At 39.0% G+C, this 13050-nt stretch overlaps 1 pseudogene; it reads right to left on the minus strand.

The window, feature by feature from the left end:
* Nucleotides 1–719: 719 nt before the first annotated feature.
* Nucleotides 720–4874, minus strand: LOC133083702 (lupus La protein homolog; annotated as a pseudogene).
* Between the last annotated feature and the right edge of the window lie 8176 nt (nt 4875–13050).

The following is a 13050-nucleotide window of genomic DNA, read 5'->3' on the forward strand; positions in this document are numbered from 1 at the left end:
GTGGAACAAATAAAAATGATTAGACTACAGTTTGGTCAGCATAGTTTTCTAGGCATATTTTCATTTAAAGCTGTTATAGGAAAAGCCCATCTATCCTATAGATGGGACGCTGACTGATTCGTGAATCATCGAATAAAGCCAATTAGACCTTCAAAAAAAAGCTAGTATATATCTTCCTCAGTGTAATTTTATGAAAAGTTGATTTTGGGGGGAGATTTTCATTATAATATTAGATTTTCTTGCCTCTGCATCCTTTTGCCAGCAATTAGACCGAAAGGGAAAAGAAGGCTGTCACCCTAGCAGCCTATATTTTTCCATTAAACTTTGAACCTTTTTTCCCATGAAGCAGCGGGACAGTTGAGTTGTATTTGCCCTCCTTGATTCAGTTCTTTTGTTTTTTTCTTTTTATTTGATATGTATTTTATTAGTTTTTGCTAATATATTCTTGTATTACAAAGGCAATTCAGTGGAAAAACATTCCCTTTGATATTGGAATCATTTGAAATAACACAAGCAGAACTATCCATTAAAAAAATCTTTATTTGAACAACAACAACAAAAAGACAGGTTAAACCACACACACAGGTTAAAACACACACACACACACGCAAATCTTTCCTTTCTTACAGCTGGACATTGAAGTGGGTCTAATTTGATTTTCTTTTTTTCAAACCTCCAAAGATAGAAGCAGCTGAATACCTAGAAATTTGTTTGCTACCCTACTGGTCTCCTGCACCATTGTGTTTTCTACTGTTTTGATGAAGACTCTTTGGCTACTTTTACTGGTCCAGCTGCTTCATTTTTATCATGTTTATCATCACTGTCAATTTTCATTTTCTTGCTCTGAAACTGTAGTTTTCCTTAAACAGACCCAGCCTAGGCAGCTTTAATTCCTTTTCCTTTTCCTTAAATCTGTGACCTTTTGATTTCCATTTGTTGAGGGATTCTGGTTGATCCAGAACGATTTTTTTCAGGGCTGTGTTTTATCTCTCCTGGTACTCCCCACCACTCTTCTTTGTTCTCTAATTGGAGGTTACCATTATTGGTTTCTTCAGCTATATCTAGTGCTGCTTTAGCTTTCTCATGAAATAGAATTATTTCTCTCTTTTGCACCTTTGATGAAATCTATCCACTTTATTTCCCCACAATTTGAGGAAAGGAAGTGTAGATCTTCTCTACAGGTCGGATCATCTAAGTCATCCAAAAAACTCAGCAAAAATCTAATCTTTTCTTCTAGAGATTTCATTTCAGCATTTATTGTTTTTCTTCTTGTTTAGCTCTCAGTTTAGCTTATACTTTATTTTGCCTTCTCTCTCTCTCTCTTTTATTTGTTTGCAAATTAATCTTTCTCGAAAAGTATTAGAGAGTCTGTCTTTACGCTTTTGGTCAGGGGTCTCTGTTTCTCATTTGAATATTTTGTGCTTGACCTTTATCTTCTAACCTTTCTTTTGTCACCAAGGGTTGTACCAGTTGAGAAACCTTTTACATCAATGGATCTGTTTTTACATCATTTTTTACGGTCATCAGTCATCAGACATTTTATACTCATCAGAGAGAGTTTTGCATGGAGAGCTTCTGATTTTAGCTTTATCTTTATTTATTTTCACGGGTTTTGACTTTGATTTTCTTACTACTTCTATTAAAGTCTGAGGGATTTTAACCTGTTGAATTATATTATCTCCAGAGGTACCCAGCTTTCATCCAGTTTGATCTGTTCCCTAAAAAATTTGTCTTATGGCAAATTATAGTCAAATAACACTTGGTTCGATGACTGATTTGGGTCCCAGAGCAGCCATTTTTTCACCACCACCATTTTTGGCTGTTGTTGCCGTCTTCCTGAGCCCGTCCTTCAGAGCTGAGCCGCAGTGACTGAAATGTCTCAAGTTCATTTTATGAACTGAATGTTTATGTAGACTATTAGATAATTTAGATTATTCTTACTAGAACTTTTACTGAGAGAACATTATTGAATCTTTTTGGATTTGACTTGTATTCCAGATACTGTTCTGGTTGATAAATGTCTAACTGGCTACATCATCAAATCTGCATGTTACATTCTAACAGCATCTAGCATAGTCCTCTCAACTCTGCTGTCTACCCTCTCAGTCTCTCTATTCTTGTGGACTCATACTTCCCTTTAAAAAATTACCCTCATTTAAAAGAGGGTTTTGGGAAGCAGAGCAAATAAATGCTCATGATCAATGTCATATTTAAGTGGAAGTTGATAAGTTCTCTTTACTTGCTCTAGAAAGAGACAATAAAAGAGTTATTTTGGTAAAGCCTTTAATGAAGGTCAGGGTAGAACCGCTTCTAATATAAATAGCATGGAACATGAATTTTTTTTTTTTTTAAGTTTAATTTTTATTTATTTATTTATTTATTTATTTATTTATTTATTTATGGCTCTGTTTGGTCTTCGTTTCTGTGTGAGGGCTTTCTCTAGTTGTGGCAAGTGGGGGCCACTCTTCATCGTGGTGCGCGGGCCTCTCATTATCGCGGCCTCTCTTGGTGCGGAGCACAGGCTCCAGACGCGCAGGCTCAGTAATTGTGGCTCACGGGCCTAGTTGCTCCGCGGCATGTGGGATCTTCCCAGACCAGGGCTCGAACCCGTGTCCCCTGCATTGGCAGGCAGATTCTCAACCACTGCGCCACCAGGGAAGCCCTGGAACATGAATTTAAAGGCTATGAAAAGGGCAGACATAACCATAGGATTGTGATAACAAAGTCGTCTATTTCAGTAAGTGTACCCAAAGTGTTGTATGTGTGTTTTGGTTGTAGAATGGAAGATGCATTGGATTGATGGATGTCAGCTGAACTGTCTTGGTTCTGGTTGTCACTTACTAACTACGTGCCCTTGAGGGAGTAAAACTCTCGGAACTTCCTTTTTTATTTTTTTAAACTGTAAAAAATAATACCTGCCTTGCTTTAATCCAGGATGGTTGTAGGGATCATGTAGAAGTATTAAATAAACTATAAAGTGCTGTAAAAAGTTAAGAATTATTTTATAGGCAAAGACAAGCAAACTGTTGGGGTAGATACACAGTGTAAGTGTGACAATTGAGAAAATCTAGTGGTATTTAAAATCATGCCATTAACATGGGGCCATCATTAAAGTAACAGCATAATACTGACATATATAATTAGAATATAAAACACCATGGCCATTAGCTCGTTTTCTCTCTTATGGGATTTGTTGACCTCTTTCAATCTCTACAACTACAGAGGTGACACAGGGAACTTGAAAGACGATTGAAAATGGGAAAAATTGGATCTGTGATGAAAGGTTTATGATGCTAAGGAAAAGAAGTCTGAGAAGTGATTTAATAATTATGTCATATGTGTTCCAGGCCCTAAAGACAATGGAAAAAACCAAATGGGCTCAAGTAAAATGTAAGGGAAATAGATTAGATATTCATGTACATTTTGTACATGAGATGTTAACTGGGCATCTAAGGGAGAGTTGGGGAATCATCCTAATTGGAAATCTTTCAGAATAGATATGGTCTCATTTGACTGGAATGGATCCAACAATTGTCCTTCCTGTGGCACAGGGACAGGCAAGGTGATTTATCAAGGAATTTAATTTTATTATTTATTTGTTTGGCTGTGCCTCTCGGCTTGCAGGATCTCAGTTCCCCTACCAGGGGTTGAACCGGGCCACGGCAGTGAAAGCGCCGAATCCTAACCACTAGGCCACAAGGGAACTTCCAGGGAACTTTTTTTAAAATCCTATAATTCTGTTCTCCTGGCTTCTTTAAATTTTGCAATGATTCTATAGCATTTTACTCAAGCGCATTAAGTTAACACTTCCAGTGTTCTCAGAAGGGTTAGGCTTAAAATAACTAAGTAAAGGGTGTGTGTGTAAATGGATCCCTGTGGCCATTAGTGACCCTGTGACAGCAAATGACCTTAAGCTAACAAGCTGATGGCAATAAGTACTGCCATTTCCTGAATACCTACCAGGTGCAGGATGTAGGCTTTTTTCTATATCATTGATTTGGAACGGTAACTACAGGGTAGATTTCATTATCTCTACATGTGTTGAAATTAAGCCTTAAAAACAATGTTAACTAATATATGCAACATTCACACGTCTAATATGCAGCAGAATAAGGATTCAAACTTAAGTATGCCTGGCTTCAGAGTTGGTATCTTTCCCATTTGACACTATCCATTAAAGTCTACACGTACAACATTATCTAAGATATACGTTCTCTTGTATATCTGTCTCTGCAAAAGGAAGCTTTATTGTTGACACTTGGTCCGCCTCTTGGGAGAGGGTTTGTGATTGGCTAAGAAGCTGCCATGGGGCTGGAGGCAGAAGTCCAGAGGCCAGGGAGCTACATCAGGGCCTTAGAAGGTGCCGCCCCTGGAGGCTTCTAGCCATGCTTACGGCTGAGCATTTCAAAGAGGCCTCACCCAGCCCTGCCTCAGGCTGGCCCGAGGAGGTTGCTCAGGTGGTTGTCCTTCTTGATGAATTTCACCTCGTTGTCCAGGAAGTGTTTCTCCAGGAAGTCAAAGAGATGGGCGTCTCTGTGGGCAGAACCCAGGGCATGCAGCTTCAGCAGGACCCGGTTCAGGGTTTCCTCTAGGGCCAGGGCCCCTTCCTTGCCACGCAGACTGTGTCCTCACTCATCCTGAGGCCACTTCTTCATGTCCTGGAAGAGGACTCAGCTGCAGCCCTGGTTCTGGATCTTCTAGAGATGTTTGGTGCCCTTGCATTTTTCCGGCAGCTCATCGCCAGCCACACTTTTGCAGCTGGAATGGAAGCCCAGAGAGAGGGAGGTATAGGAAGCCCACAGATGCAGGTTGATCAGGTGGGTGATAGCAGCTTTGACCTTGGTGGAAAAATTCTGATGGATCTGGGAGCTCATGATTGATTGGCAACAAGGAGCTAAGCACAAAATCTGGGGTTAACTGTTGTGGGAAGCAAAGGATGGCAAGATGTCCTGGAGGCTGCAGCTGGAGAGGGGGTTTGAGGGGTGATCAAGAGGCTGGAGTAAGGGGGCAAATCTTGGGTCCGTTCCACCTAACACTGCTGAGGCAAGAGACAGGTCCAAGGACTGCCTGGTGCTGTTGATTCTTTTGGTTAAAAAAAAAGCCAATTATCAAATGAATTTGATGGAAAAAAACTCAAATATATATTTTTCATCTGAAAGGTGACATTAACTCAAAAGATTAAAACCCATACAGGATACTGCGTTGTATATTCTTAGTGTACTGTCATACTTGAAGGGAGTGGAAGGAATACCTTCGCATGATTTGTTATGAGAATACTACATCTGTCTCAGCATTTTCAGTTAACCTAAGAATGGAACTGATGCTAATGAAATATCGATATATACTGCTTAATTTAGTGACTGAGTGTGGTGTACATTCCCCACATAGCTTTTCATAATCTGTGGTGGGAATTCCTCTTGGAAATTAAATCTGTATCTTACGTGTTTCACTGGCACTTGTGGAAGGGACTTAATAGTCACGTGGTCATTATCTATTATCCCTTAAATATTGCATCCTGTGTATTGTACATAGAGGGAGATGTTTCAGTGTTAATGACACTGCTAGTCTCTTAAAATCATGAAGTTTGAGAAAGTTTGTTTTCTTCATCTATTCATCTATCATTTACTAGCTAAGTAGATAATTTATGTGGTTTTAATATTTACCTTGAGAATTCTGTGACACTAGAGTTTTCTGCCTTGTTTTTATACAGTTTAGTCTTTATGAAATTTTATATTGAAATTTGAGGTTATCATGAATAACTTTGGATAACCAAAATTAGTAGAATTCTGAGTTTGTTGTCATGAATTTCTACCTCCATGGTGGCAATGCAGCGGGAATCACATCTGTCAGAGAGAAAATCAGGCACCTGGGCTTTCTGGCATCTCCTGTTTAGAAAATTATAGAAACTTTCAGTTTTAGAGATAGAATAATCCTTGGAGGTAATTTTTTCATTATCTTTTCATTTCCTTTCTTGAGTTTCTATTTTTGAACATTTTCTAGAAATTAAGAGAATGAAGCTTAAGGAGGTTAAGTGACTGTGTCCATGGTCTTGATATTGAGCAGCTGTCTTTGGCTTCAAACTCAGGATTTCTAACTGGTAGTCATTCAGTTAGCAAACACTTAACAAGTGTCTACACTGTGTCCCATGTCATGCCAGGTGTTAAGGGTACAGAAATGCCTAAAACATTCCCTGTGATTGAGATTGTTGTTGGAACCTCCTACACTGTTGGTGGGAATGTAAATTGATACAGCCACTATGGAGAACAGTATGAAGGTTCCTCAAAAAACTAAAAATAGAACTACCATATGATCTAGCAATCACACTCCTCGGCATATACTGGGAGAAAACCATAATTCAAAAAGATACATGCACCCCAGTGTTCATTGTAGCACTATTTACAATAGCCAGAACATGGAAGCAACCTAAATGTCCATCAGCAGAAGAATGTATAAAGAAAATGTGGTACATAAATGCAATGGAATATTACTCAGCCATAAAAAGGAACGAAATAGTGCCATTTGCAGAAATGTGGATAGACCTAGAGACTTTCATACAGAGTGAAGTAAGTCAGATAGAGAAAAACAAATATTGGATAATATCGCTTATATGTGGAATCTAGAAAAATGGTACAGGTGAACTTATTTGCAAAGCAGAAACAGACACAGATATAGAGAACAAACTTACGGACACCAGGGGGGAAGGTGGGTGGCATGAATTGGGAGATTGGGATTGACATATATACACTACTATGTATAAAATAGACAACTAATGAGAACTGACTGTGTAGCACAGGGAACTCTACTCAGTGCTCTGTGGTGACCTAAAGGGGAAGGAAATCTAAAAAAGAGGGGCTATATGTATATGTATAACTGATTCACTTTGCTGTACATCAGAAACTAACACAACATTGTAAAGCAACTATATTCCAATAAAACTTAATTAAAAAAAAAAAGATGATTGTTGGGAGAGGCAACAGGGGTCCTGAGCATTCCTGCATGTTCCTGCCGGACAAGCCAAGAATGTGGGACCCTGACCGCTCTCTCTACCTGAGGCAACAAGCAACCGTTAGGGATGAGGTAACATCTCCCCCAGGCGAAGGTCAGGCTTGCTTCCACTTACTGTAAGAGCAGTGAGTCTCCTAAGCTTGGTGTTCCTTTCCTGTAACATGACCCATAGCATGTAGAGGATTCCATGATGGGCTCTTTGAATTACTGCTCTGAGGCAGAGGGGGCCTGAGAAACCAATGCAAACGAACATGAAGCTTTGGCCTTGAGTAATCATGTCCTTGGTCTCTGATCCAGGAGTCTCATGTCTTCTGCCAGCATCCGTGGAAACAGTAATAGGCTGACTTATTATCTTACAAATAGGATAAAATCTCAGACCCTGAATAGTACTTGGCAAGTATCAATTGTGGGAAAATACAGGTGAGAAAACCAACAATTACAGTTCAGTGTGGGCAGCACAGAGCTGTGGAACAACCAAGGGAGGACACCCAGTTCATCTTGGGAAGGTCAGGGAGGCTTTTCTGAGTGCATTGCTCTTGACCTGATCATACTGGATTGTGTGTCTATTGAGGGTAGATCTTTTTATCCTCAGTATTTGGCACGGTACACAGCACGTGGTTCATGACTATAAGCTTGCTGAATGGATGAATAAACTGTTGTTTGTAGCTGCTGGTTGTGATTTACTGCATCAGTGGTTCATATATTTGCTACTACGGTTTGTCTCCTTTTTAAGAACTATAGCCCTGGGAAGATAGTCTTCAATGAAAAGCAACTCACTTTGACGCCTAGCATAAATCTTTTCCAACAAGTGAGGAAGGTGGTCAAGTTGCAGGATGTCTTACATGTGGATTCATTTAATACTAAGTAATATTAAGGCCCAATTATTTGTTTTTTGACTTTTTAATTTTCTAATACTACTTAGATTTTTCAGAAGAGTTGCAACAATAGTTCCCTTATACCCTTCACCTAGCTTCCCCTAATGTTAAATAACATCTTAAATAAACATGGTACCTTTATCAAAACTAAGAGATTAATGTTGGTATACTACAGACTTTATTTGAATTTCCCCATTTTCTCCCCACTGATGTGCTTTCTTTGTTCTAACTCAGGATACCACATTGCATTTATTTATCTCCTTAGTCTCCTCTAATTTGTGACAGTTTTTCAGTCTTTTCTGGACACTTTTGAAGAATAGTGGTTAGGTATTTCATAGGATCCCTCAGTTTGGGTTTTTCTGATATTTTCTGGTGATTGGACTGAGGTTATGGAGTTTTTTGGGGGAATACCACAGAGATGGTGTGCCTTTCTTGTTGGCACACATGCTATCAATGTGACATTACTGATTGTGTTGACTCTGATCCCTTGATGAAGATGGTATCTGCAGGTTTCTCCACGGTCAAGTTACTTCCTATTCTCTGTTCACTAAGTCCTCCTCACACTCAAGGGGATGGGAATTAAGCTTCACCTACGCAGGGGAGGAGTGTCAAGGAATTGGTGGGCATATGTGAAAATAGTGACAGTAAATAATAACTATCTTGGGGGAAATATTTTTAGGTTATGCAAATGTCCTGTTTCTCCTGAAAGGCTCAGGAGAACCAGTTCTCTCAGAATGAGGCCAAGAGTTGCCTGGGACAGAGCATTTATATTAATTGAATGGGGTGAATGAGGGTACATTTGTTAAACAAGGTAAAACATCAAACATTGATTTTAATTTCTTCATTAATCAGTTACAAAATGCTTATTTATCTCTGAGGATGTGTTGGTTACCAATTAAGAAGGTACGTATGTATGTGTGTATATATATGTATGTGTATGTATGTGTGTATGTATGTGTACTTATGCATGTGTGTATATGTGTGTTTGTGTGTGTGTGTATATATATATATATATATATATGAATAGCTTCATTCCACATGACTTGTATACATGTCTAAAGTCCATTGATCAGAAAAACTTCATTTAAAGAATAGATAGATATATATGTATAACTGAATCACTGCTGTACACCTGAAGCTAACACAACATTGTAAATCAACTACACATCAATTAAAAAAGAAACTTTGTTTAATGTTGTGCTTCTTGTGCAAGAGACTGTCTTGATGTCCCATGCAGTCAGGAGGTGCAGTCTTCCAAAAGTTACTCTAGCAGTTGATAGATGAGAGGGAGGCATGCTTCAGTGAGCCAGCAGTCATCCCAGCACATACCACCTATGTGGCTGATCTTCCATGGAAGTTGGGGTAATTCTAGGGTAGCCTTTGTTGCCCCGGGTGCTGTCCAAACAGGGGCTGGTCCAGAGAGAGAATCTGTTTAATGTGTCTTTAGATTGATAAGGGGAAAAACATCCTGACATTTTGATGTATGACATAACCATTTATCCTTACTGCTATTCTCAGCAGCCCCATAATCTGAATGTATTCTTGCTTAGATATTTGAGTTGAGGAAGAGAAAATCTGGAATAGTATTTGGTACAGTGCTACAGTGCTAGATATGGGTAAGGACTTACAGCATTTAAAAAAAATTTGTAAGATCTTAAAAAAATATATGATCACGATTTGGCAGTGATCAAATCAAATTGAATTTGACCATTGGACTGAAATTTGGTCTCATAACCATATGTTATTGCTTTGCTCCAGAACAGATTTTAGTGATGAGCTATTGTCAGGAATACGTTCATTTCTTTTTTCTTTCTTTTTTTTTTTTTTTTTTGCAAAGCACAGCATTTCTAATTCTTGGTGTCATCAGAGTAGGGTTTAGATGAGAGGAGGGGGTATTCTTGCAGGAATTTGCAATGGAGAAGGCAACATTGTTGTGATATGTATTGGGGCCATTTCATATTAATTTAGGTTGAATAACAATATTTGCCTTAATTTGGGGTGGAGGGGGTAGATGAGGTATAGACATAAATTCTAATTTCAAACAAAATGTGTTAAAATAGTTCTTATTTGTAGAGCACTTGGCCAGGTAGTTGGTACTTTATGTACAACATTCTATTTAACTTCAAGATAACCCTGCAAGGTCGATATTGGACCATTTTACAAATGAGGCAAATTAAGCTCAAGGAAGTTAGATAATCTGCCTAATGTCACATCACTAGTACATGGTGAAACTGCAGTGTAATTTTCTATCAGCCTGATTCCAAAACCCATCACTATTCTTTACTGAGCTCTTACCTTCTGACTATGCATGCAGTTGGCTGTGTGGCAGTATGCCCTTTTGGTATGTTGTATAGAAAATGAGTCATTTCATGGTCTGGGAATAGTTATGTCCCACCCCCTGCCCCCCTGGTAGTAAAAACAAACAAAACTTTTAGCTACTTTAAAAAAGTTATCTTTGTTGTATAGTTTGTTGCCTTTTGATCTGCTCATGAGAATGGAAACATTACTCTTATCACCTGCTACTTGTTTCATTTATACGAAAAGTATGGAAAAATAGGGATTTACTTCAACTATCTGACTTATTATGACAGAGGTACTCAGGAGCTCTAACATGGAAATGAGTTTTTCTTGACTGCTTGTAATTAGCAGCTCGAGCGAGAGGATAATTATGTGTTAACCTATTTATGCAGTGTATGTGTAAATGAAATTCATCTGCTTCATATTAGGAAAATTGACAAGGCATCACTATTGTTAATATTTTTCACATTACCCTCTTGGATTTTTAATTTGGATGTCTTCTTATAATTTTGAGAGAAAATCCAAAGGGATTGTTGCCAGGGCTTAGAGGAGTCTTGGAAAAAGTTGATTGTAATATTTGCACATAAACTCACTGTAACCTCAGTAGGCCGTTGAGCATTTTTACAACTTGATGAGCCCCATTTTAAAGTGAGAGAGTCCTTATTTGCAAAGCGTTTCTGAATCCCAGGTTAGTCTTTTTTGAATTTTGATTGGAGGCTGTCGTGATGTCATTTTTAGGGTAGGCTAGAGTTACCTATATGAGAACTGTATCATTTCCCTTATATTATTTATTTATTTATTTATTTAGCTGCGTTGGGTCTTCGTTGCGGCGTGCGGGCTCTTCATTGTGGCGCACAGGCTTCTCTCTAGTTGGGGCGCGCGGGCTCCAGAGTGTGCGGGCTTAGTAGTTGCGGCATGTGGGCTTAGTAGTTGTGGTGTGCAGGCTCTAGAGCATGTGGGCTCAGTAGTTGCAGCACATGGGCTTAGTTGCCCTGCAGCATGTGGGATCTTAGTTCCCCAACCAGGGATGGAACCCTCATCCCCTGTATTGGAAGCGCAGTGTCTTCACCGCCAGGGAAGTCCCTAAATGCCTCTTTAAATGCTCCAGAAGGAGTATAATTTAAAAGCCTCAGGGATCTTAACCACTGGACCACCAGGGAAGTCCCTCCCTTATATTTTGAAGTCAGAATGGTATTGCACATTAGTAGTTTTCATACTGTTCTTGATGCTTTAATTTGCTTATGGTGTAAATGGAATTTGGGAACAGCTAAGGGACTTGCCTATACCTCTATTCCGAGCAGGAAGTAATTTTGAGCTCTGTGCATAGCTAATGATAAATGGGCCAAGTTGTGGGACCAGTTCTATCGTTAGACCTCCGCCCCTTTTTTTTCTCTGTGGTGTTCCCTTTTCTTTCCCATTTAGGTACTTGACCACCTATTGTAATGCTCAAGGCTTTTAGGTACTCATTTATGCTTTGCCTGCTCTCAGGGTACCTCTCCTAGGAAGCCCATTTGTGTATGTTTGATATTCATACGTCGTGCTCATATCATATATGACCATCAGGCCACAGTTGGAGAAATCAGAGGGAGTGTTGCTTGAGGGGCAGTCCATTGGAGTGTTCATGTGAGGGACTATACCAGGACACCCTTATATAAGTAAAGCAACAGGTAGCGTGAAATCATTTTAGAGCAGGCTGCTGGGTGAGGTCTTGTCAAGTTAAGACATTCCCGGTGCACTGGTACTTAAAAGGTAAGCTGCTAACAAAAAGATATTATTAAATCTGGTCTGTGTAGGAGTGTGCATGTGTCAGCTATACAGTATAATTCCTAAAGAAGAATTTGCTGTTCCTGATGTAACTTTAAAACAATGTGTCTTCAGCTCTGCGTGTTTGATTTTCTTGTGCCTCATCTCTACTGTGCCCGGTTGCTATGAGCCGTACTAGTTTACTGTGGGATCATTAAAAAAAAAACAGTACTTATTCAACCAGAATATCTTAAGTCTTTGCCCCTGTTATTCTTATGCTCTTTTTTTTTTTCCTTTAACACTCAAAATCATAGTGAAAAAGTGAGTTGTTTCTTATTTTGAAACCCGGAGAATAGAGAATTAAGAACTATCATTACATAATGAATTCATAGCTAAAAACAAGTAAGGACTCACCTGAATGGTTTCTTCTAATAACCAGTCTTAAATCTCTTGGGTTGCTCCTGCTATTCCAGTAATCAGCAGCTGACATAAACATATACAGCCACACATAAGTCGCTTTTTTCCTGACCACTTCAAGTCCCTATTGCTTTTTTACATGTACCCTTTAAGATCCCCAAGGGCGACAAACTAACAACTCTTTTTTAAAATGAATTTTTATTTTTTAAATTTATTTTAATTTTTTATTAAAAATTTTTTTTTTGGCCATGCTGCATGGCTTGCAGGATCTTAGTTCCCTGACCAGAGATTGAACCCAGGCTCCAGCAGTGAAAGCACCGAGTCCTAACCACTGGACTGCCAGGGAATTCCCCAAACTAACTACTCTTAGTTGAGTGAAGTTAGTTTGTTTTGAACTTTTGATGTCTTTTTCCTCATTCTTCAAGGGGCATCGTAGAATGTACACCCTGAAACAATCTTAGATATCGTTTGGTCCAAATCTTTCACTTTTCAAATTGGGAAACTGAGACCCATATAAGTTGGGGTTTAACCTAAGGCCATATAGGTATTTGTTGGAGATGAATTGCTCAGATAAGTATCTTTTCTGAAGGCTCATAAGATAGAGTGATTTCCAAATCATAGCAGTAGACATCCCATTGAATTCCAGTTTTTATTTGGAAAGGAATTTGAGTTGATTCCTTGGGGGTCGTGTCCTTGGGGTAAACAATAATCA

The sequence above is a fragment of the Eubalaena glacialis genome, unplaced genomic scaffold (assembly GCF_028564815.1).
Source record: "Eubalaena glacialis isolate mEubGla1 unplaced genomic scaffold, mEubGla1.1.hap2.+ XY scaffold_623, whole genome shotgun sequence".
Taxonomy (NCBI): domain Eukaryota; kingdom Metazoa; phylum Chordata; class Mammalia; order Artiodactyla; family Balaenidae; genus Eubalaena; species Eubalaena glacialis.